Raw genomic sequence first — 8,956 nt, 5'->3', positions numbered from 1 at the left:
TGTAAAGGAGGACTTAAAGCCAAGAACACTTGAGTTCAAATCCTGCCTTCAAGGCTTATTACCTGTATAATTTTAGAAAAGTATGTAAATTATTTCTTTAGATCAACAGGGATGGTAATATTAGCCATCTCACAGGGTTAGACCAAATAAGCTAATGTACATAAAGCTCCCTTAAAGAATTATATAAATATTAGATAGTATTGGGAATTCATTTGAGCACATGGGGCTTTTTCTTGTTATCATTAATCTTTCTTAGGTATAATTTCAATGTTAACATCTCTAAGTACTAGAATGATGAACAAACTGATAACTTTTCTTACATAGATTTAAATTGTTTTCTAATTCATGGTTCACCAAAAGTGAATCAGGTTGTCTTTCTGCAATTCCCCCAGGACTGTTTGCCAATCTGATGCAGATGAGGTAATAGCTCAGAGCTTTTGTCATTTAATTTTTTTCTGGTTATGAGTTATTTTGACTAGCTTTTTAATTGATCATAGAAAGTTAAAAAATCTTAAACTGTTCATCTTTACTGATCACTTGTTTAATGAAGTATTAGTGAATGACTATCTTAAAGATCTGTATCAATTCCCTATAAATTTCAATTGTTTCAACTATACACAGCCCTTAGCACAGTGTCTTATACATAATAAGTGCTTAATAAATACTTATTAATTGATTTCATAGAGCTATTTAATTCAAAGATTCCTCCCAATTTCTATTTATTTATAGGTGGTTTACTTTTGTTATTGTGAATGATTTAAAATTTTATATATTCAAAGTACCTATTATCTTTTGTAATTTTGTATATTCATTTTATTCATAGGAATTCTTTATGAATTTATAATTAGAATTTATTGTACAATAAGGTATGATGTTACTTTAATCCTATTTTCACCAGTTTTTCAGTTTTAAACCTAATTCTTGTTAAGTAAAGATCACCATATCTGATGTTTCTGTTTCCAGGTTCATGAAAAAATTTACTTGCCATGCATCTTCCCTATAAATCCTATTACTCTCATGAGACTGATTTCTAGGAGCATATGATGTGTCAGGTACATATGATCCTTACTGGTAATGAGATTGGGTAATATCAAATTCTGTGGAAGAGGCATGGAGAAAGAGAGGATGTACAAGCCAAGCCAAGCATGCAAACTGAAGTAAAGGACCTGATCTGTCAATCAAGGTAAAGATTCCAAATGGAATGTTCCCAGGAGAGAGTCAGTTGGAGCTGGTCAGGGGAGATGAACTGAGGAGATTTGCTCTTTGGGATTTTTCTGACCAAAGGGGAGAGACTGGCTTTTCCTGATTTAGGCAGAGAGAGAGAGAGACCTTTGGGGCTTTTGACAGAGTCTAGACTTGAGTTACCCAAGTAGAGATTATCTGACTAAAGAAAGAAAAAAAAAGAAGAAAAATACTTGTCCTCCATCTCTCTGATTGTCCCTGAGTCACAGCTGTGACTGGACTGACATTTCCCAAACCCTCCTAATTCTCCTTGTAGACTAGGGACACCCCTGTCCCTCTCACCTTCAATTTCCATCCTGTCCTATCTTTCCCAATAAACCTCCTTACTTGAGTAAGAGAACAAGGATATCTTCTCTAAATCTCACAGTTCACCTTTGAGTTATATAGAAAGGTGACTGACTAAGACTGGGGGAGGGGAAAGAGTGGCAGGAGGGCTTTGGGTGGAAAACTGTGAGGTGAAGGGTGAAGGATAAGAAATAATTTGATCTATTAGCCATCAGCAGTGATCAATAGGCCACCCTAGAGCACCTCTCTGGCAGTATCTTTCTCTATCTCTCATTATCTCTCATCAATCTCCATTATAAATAAGCACTCATAGGTTTCCCCTAGCATCTCTCTAGCTAAGCCAGAGAATCCCAGTTATTGCAATAAGAAATAGTTCCTCACAGATTATCATTTCTATTACAATTGACACAACAGATTACCATTTTCTAATACAATTGGCACCTCGAAGTTTGACTGAACCCCACAATCCTTTTGAAAGGCAAGTAGTAAAGAAAAAAAGAAACAATGTTTAGCCAAGTTATTTTTGGAACTGTGATTGTGGCTGTCATAGCTGATTTTTGGGTCTACCACATATTGTATAGCATAATGACCCATATGATAATGGAATCTATTGATTATATTGGCAACATAACAAGGTCTGTTTTGCATTTGCCTTTCCAAACAGACCCAATACTCTGGCAAGTCCTGGCTCAAGTGTACGTGATCCTTATGGTTGTCCTTCAAACTCTAATCCAACTTAAAAAGATCTTTAGATTTTTGGTTCCCTTTAAGGCAAAGAAGAAATTGACCATTGATAACAATCTGGAAAGCATGATTAAGGCTGTGTTTGAGCAATTGATTAAGGAAAAAGGGTTAGATCTGGTTATGGGCAAGGACAATAGGCAAACAGACAATGTACCTAAGGAAAATGAAGTTGACACTGAGAACAAGCCTGGTGAACCTGTAAAAATCTGTCCACTAAAAGAGGTCACCAAATTGTCCAGTAATCCTGGCGTGATACACTCCAAAGCCCATAAACAATTCTCTACACAGGAACTTGAATCCATAAAGAGTCTTTTCCCAAAATTTGTAGAAAAGCCTTTCAAATCCCAAAAGGTGTTGAAATGAGCTTTCAGGATCTTTGATCTGGATTTCAAAGATGTCGAGTGCCTACTATCAGAACTGTTCAGCCCCCATGAACAGAGGCAATTTCTGGAGAAGACAAGATCTGATAGCAATTTAACTAGCTGGCCAACTGTAGAGCAAAGGATAGATGTGGACTTTGCTAATCCTACTTGCACGTCCTACCTAAGAAAATGCAGGGAGGATTTACTTAAGACCATAAAACTATGCTGTTCAAAACCTAATACATGGGCTAAGTTTACAAGATCTTGTAGGATAAAGGGGAACATCCTGCTACATACATACACCATCTGTCCGAGATGGCAGATTCAGTCTTAGGTCTAGAAGTTGATAGTGAATAGTTGACTAGTCATGTCCGTAAACAATTTCTAAAGGGTTGCACACCTAATCTAAAAACTTTTTTCAAACACTATTTCCCCAAGTATGATTCAGTCTCTCTGATTTAATTGAGAGAGGAAGCGAGTTACTTACATGAGAATGAGTCAGAACAAAGTAAACAAGTTCAGGACCTTAAACAAAAGTTAGAAATGACAGGGAATAGTCTTAAACAAAAGGAGATTGATGAAATCAAAAGTCTGAACACAGTGAAGATTTACACAATATCTAGTTACAAGAAACCTAATTACAAGGAAAAACCAATGCAAAGAGAAACTAGGGAATATTTCTTTTGTCACAGGAAAGGTCACTTGATTAGAAATTGTTTTCTAAAGAAGAAACATGAGATTAACAATAAGAACACACAAAAGTCACAAACTAGATATAAGAAGTCTACTTGTTGTTCACATTGCAAATTAAAGTCCTCAGAGGAAGCTCTGAACTTGAATGAAATGCTACAGGCTATAAAAACTAGAGCTAAGCCTAAATACTCTGATATGGTTAGGAAAGAGTTATGAAGCCAGGCCCATAAGTTATTTAATATGACAAATGGAGATAGAAGAAAGAATGAGGATGAGGCTGCAGTTGAAAATAATAGAAAAAAGTTGGGGAATGGTGAAAATTCCGTGCAAAGAAGTGTATCTGTGAATGATAGTACATGCAATAAAGCAAGAGAATGGTGGAGACAGATTAAAGAGTCAGAAATAGAAATAAAAGGGATTGTTTCAGAAATTGCAAATGAGATGAGAGACTGAAAAAATATGCATAGTAACCGTGCAGGAAAGAAGCCTTAAGGAAATAAAATCTTTCTTAGAGAACTTTTTCCAGTGTAGAGTGGATAATGGGTTTGAATTTTGCAAAAGAAAGAGAATGAAAAAGTCACAAGAACTCAAGCAAAAGTTTGTGACAGATATACAGAAATATAATTTCAATTCCTTAGAGGTTTCTGTTGCTAAAGAAGAAAATATAAAGGCTTTAAAGCCATTCACAGATGACCTCCTACCAAACTCAGTTGTTTCTGTAAGTAGCTACATGGCACAGGTACCCATAGAAAATACATCTGAATTGAATCCAGAAGCTGAAACCTTCCATCCAGCAAGGAGTGATTTAGTTAAGGAAAAATTGACTGATAATGGAGCTGAAATTACTTTTGAACACAATAATCATATTCAAAGTATTGGAGGTGACATTACAGTTAAATTTGAATCTGGGGATGGAATGGCAGGCTTAGTAACATTGGTGCCAACATTCTAAGGGGCAAAGGGGTATCTGGCCAAAGCAACAGCGGTGATTTAGGTTCATATTCCACTCTATTAGGGAATACAATCTCAAGTGTAGACTTCACAGAGAATGAATCAAATCAAGAAGAATTAACTGGGTTACATAGTAGCAAAGACATGGACACTGAGTCAGTGGGTTTGAACACCTTAGCTACAAAGCCAGAAACAGATATATGTTGTAGTGGGAGACAACATGAAAGCACACATCCTGGTAATGATGACGAAGGGGGAAATGTAGATGTACCAAAATTATTCCCAGGAGAAAATACTGAAGTAGGGGGGAAGATTCCTATCTTTACACAGTCAGATGAGAATGAAGATAAACATAAACCTCAGAGTAGGATCTATGATGATTAACAATATAGAGGATCTGCAAGAAGCTAACCCCATACCATCAAGTTTACCAATTCAAAATGAAATTTTAAAGCTTAGTAATGACAAACTACCTGAAACTGATTTGAGAAACACAGAATCTGGTGACATAGGCTTAGATCAAACTGCAAAGCCAGAGTTACCAACATCTGACAAAAGTTTACATGGCATTGAGCAAAATCCAAAGAACATAGTGATTGGATTCAGTGATTCAGATTCAGACACTGAATCTGAAGGAATACCAGAAGGCATGATAATTATAAATGAAGATGATGTAGAACAAATGCCTTACCAATTTTATAAGCTTTATGAAGAGGCAGACGAAGAAGGGAATGTGTGGGACACAAGTGAAAAGATAGAATACCTGGAACCAGTACAAACAAAATCTTACCAAGACTATGAGGAGGAATTATTCTTTGGGCACAGAACAAGTTGCATACCATTAGAAGAAATTTATGCAATCTTAGGGGTTGATAATAAAGATGACTTTATAGAGAAGTTGAATTACATGGCTTATGCAGATGCAGATTTTGAATGGGAAGGAGAATATTAAGGAACATATTAAAGAACTAGAGGAGGAGAGATAGATACACAATTTCACTTCTATTCTCTAACTTTTTAACTGAACAAAAATCCATTTTCTTTTTCATCTATATCCCTCTCCTACTAGGAACAAAAGAAAAATAAAGCCCATGCAGCAAATGACACTTCTGAAGAATTATCAAATCAGGAAATGGTGGAGACGTTGGATGGAGTCATTCACAGTGTGTTATCATGTATTATTTTTGTTTCTATGTACAAAAAAACACATTCTTCTCACTTCACTTTGCATCACTTCCTCTAGATCTTTCCAGTTGGGGGGGGGGGTTGGCATCATTTTGATTGTCATTTTTTATGGCACAATAGTGTTCCTTTTCAATTATATGCCATAACTTGTTCAGTCATTCCCCAATTGATGGACATCACTTCAGTTTATAGTTCTTTGCTAGCACAGAAAGAACTGATATAAATATTTTAAAATGTAATTTATTTTCCTTTTTCCTTGATAACCTTGGGAAATAAATTTAATAGTGATATTGCTGTGTCCAAAGGTCTGCACAGCTTTATAACTCTTTTGAGAATAATTCCAGATTGCTTCCCAAAATAGTTGTATTAGTTCACAGTTCCAACGATGTATTAGTATCTCCATTTTTCCACATCCCCTCCAACATTTGTCATTTTGCCTTTTTAACATTTAGCCAGTCTGATAGGTATAAGTTGATAACTGGGAGTTGTTTTGATTTGCATTTCTCTAATCAATAATGATTTAGATAATTTTAATATAGCTATAGGTAGCTTTGGTTTCTTCATTCAAATACCACCCATTCATATCTTTTGACCATTTATCAATTAGGAAATAGCTCATATTGTTATATATTTGACAATGATCTCTATATATTTCAGATATGAGACCTCTATCTGAGACACTGACAATAAAAATTTTCCCAGCTTATTAATTTCTTTCTAATCTTGGCTACATTCATTTTATTTATACAAAACCTTTTCAATTTAATGTATCCCAAATTATCCATTTTACATTTCACTATGTTTTCTATCTCTTGTTTAATCATAAACTTTCCTCCTCTCCATAAATTTACTTTATGAAGAACAACATTCTTTAGTCTAAGCCCAAGGAATCTTACATAGAGACAGCCCTTCTATCCTAAAAGAAACAAACCAAGACACTTGAACAAAAGTGTCTAATGCTCCTGATAGTCTGTGGAGCCAAAATATATGATAACAATATCTCTTAATGCCATAAGTTAGTCTAAGGTCAAGAATTTCAAGGATGTATCACGACACCAATTATTCTCTAGTGGGTCAAAGAGAACTGGTGCTTCTCAGCTCTTGGGAGTAGAAGTCCCAGTTAAAAGTTATGTAATCCTGTCCTACATTTGGTAGACTCCCACCTCTTCTTCTTTTGATCTGGTTGCCTAATACCCCTTCTCCCCCAACTACCTGCTGCTATTATTTCTATTAACCTGTTTACTCAGTCACTTCCAGTTCTGCCCTCCTTTTTCACTGTGTGTGCTGTTGCCCAATGCCTTTGCTTATAATTTTTATCTCTTTAACTTGTTGCCCACTGGGCCTAAGGAAATGGTTAACGGAGAGGCAAGAAATCTGGAAAAACAATTTCTGATGACACTGGAAAGGGAAATTCATTACTTCTCATCTGAAGTTTCATGAGCCTCTTATTTGCAGAAGTCATGGGACAGGATAAAGGAGTGCTATGCTTATTGCCCGAAACATGTTCTTTGCACATTTTTTCTTCTTTCTTTCCTGCACCTTGGTGTGTAGATCTATGAGAAAGAGGAGCTACTGATGTGACTGGAGAACACAAGGAGAGTTTCAGATACTACTACCATCAGATTACTATAGATATTACTATCCAGAAACTGAAATATTGTGATAGTAAGGTGACTAAGGGAATATGGCATAAGCAGGAGATATTTTGAGTGAGGTCCAATCTTACTTTGAAGCAATAAAATCCAAGGGAACTAGGCTGTGATTATTGAGTCAAGTAGGTTGATGATCTCATATACTTCTCCTTCCCTTAAACTCATGATATTGATATATATTATGTGCATATATATAAACAGTTTATATGTATGTATACACACACATTTTTGTTGTTCATCTGGATAGCTGTGTCTGACTCTTTGTGGATCTATGGACCATAACTATTAATAGGGTTTTCTTGGCAAGGATATTGGAGTGGTTTGCTTTTTCCTTCTCTGGTGAATCCAGTAGATCCTTTAGTCAGGCAATTAGAGGTTAAGTGACAAGCCCAAGGTCACACAGTTAAGAAGTATATGAGCCTGGATTTGGACTCAGGTCTTCCTATCTTCCTAACCTCTAACCACTAACCATTGATCTAACCCCTGAGCAACAGCTGCCTCTCTATATCCACACATATCTAACTACATATGTGCATAAATATGTTGATGACTTATATTAGTGAACCCTATGTGTTCATAGCATGCTTAAGTGTCTGATGCTATGACAGCATTCCCAACTAACCTGATGAGGAGGTTATTCTTCTCCTAACCTCAGCTTAAGCTTCAGGTTTGATGTTGGCATGAAATGGGCTCTCATGGATCACTGAACATTTAACAAAGGAAGTGGTTTACTTTGCCCTAACATAGCAAAAATATACAAGGATACAGTAGCACTTAACTTCTCTTGTCAGGTTGCCCTCTTCTCTGTCTGGAAATGCAACTGGTCAGTTAATCATCAAGGAACAAACACTTGGAAAAATCTGTCTGTGCTGTACCAATTGGCTTCTCTTTTTCTCATCTCCCTCACTTATTAACTTCTGAAATTCGTATTCTGATGCCCTCACTCAAACTGATTTTGAAATGTTACTAATAAATCTCTTAATTGCCAAATCTTATTTTTTTCAATTCTCATCCTTCTTGACCTCTTGGCATCTTCTTTTCCTGAGAATTCTCTTCAGTGTGAGTTTTCATAGCATTACTGTCTTTGTTCTTCTACCTGTCTGGCTACTCATGCTCATTTTCTTATGCAATCATCATACCTGTTTCAGGTTTTAATCATTAATACCTCTCAAGCATCAGTCTTGGTCCCTTTTCTCTCTTTTCTTTAATACTCTTGCAGATCTCATTTCCTCCTACTTAATCTCAGTTTCCTTATCTGTAAAAGTACTGTTCTCCACATCCCCTGCTTTGATTGGTAAAATGTAATAATTTTACTTTATATGAGACAGCTGATCCAGAAGAAAATTGCTGAGTTTTCAACACTCAGAGAAATCCTGTGGCTTAATAAGTCTGATATCAAGGAATTCCTGTGGTACAATCTGACCTTTGTAGCTGAGAGAAATCAAGCTGTATTTGCAAATTAAATTGACTGATAGTAGGCGTCCTTCAATTTGGCATCTCCAAATCTAATCCAGGTGAACACATTTCATTTAGAATAAATGAAAAGTAATCAGCAGTCATCAGAACCATCTGGTTAACCATTAGTTTGAAAACAAGAGATATAAAACAATGGTCAGACTAAAGGGAGAATAAGAAACAATATGACTCAATAACCTTGTATCTGAGAATGTAGACAATATAAATTACCTGGGGGGGGGGGGAAACCTCTTTATTTGATCCAACGCACTCAGGAAATTGAAAAGAAGGCTGCAGAAATTAGACCTAGAATACCACCTTGCATTCTATTTTATAATACATTTTAAATGAATTCACAATATTAATATTAAAGATCATACTAAAAAA

The sequence above is a fragment of the Monodelphis domestica genome, chromosome 5, assembly GCF_027887165.1.
Source record: "Monodelphis domestica isolate mMonDom1 chromosome 5, mMonDom1.pri, whole genome shotgun sequence".
In the NCBI taxonomy this organism is placed as follows: Eukaryota; Metazoa; Chordata; class Mammalia; order Didelphimorphia; family Didelphidae; genus Monodelphis; species Monodelphis domestica.
Note: the sequence above shows the minus strand (reverse complement) of the source record.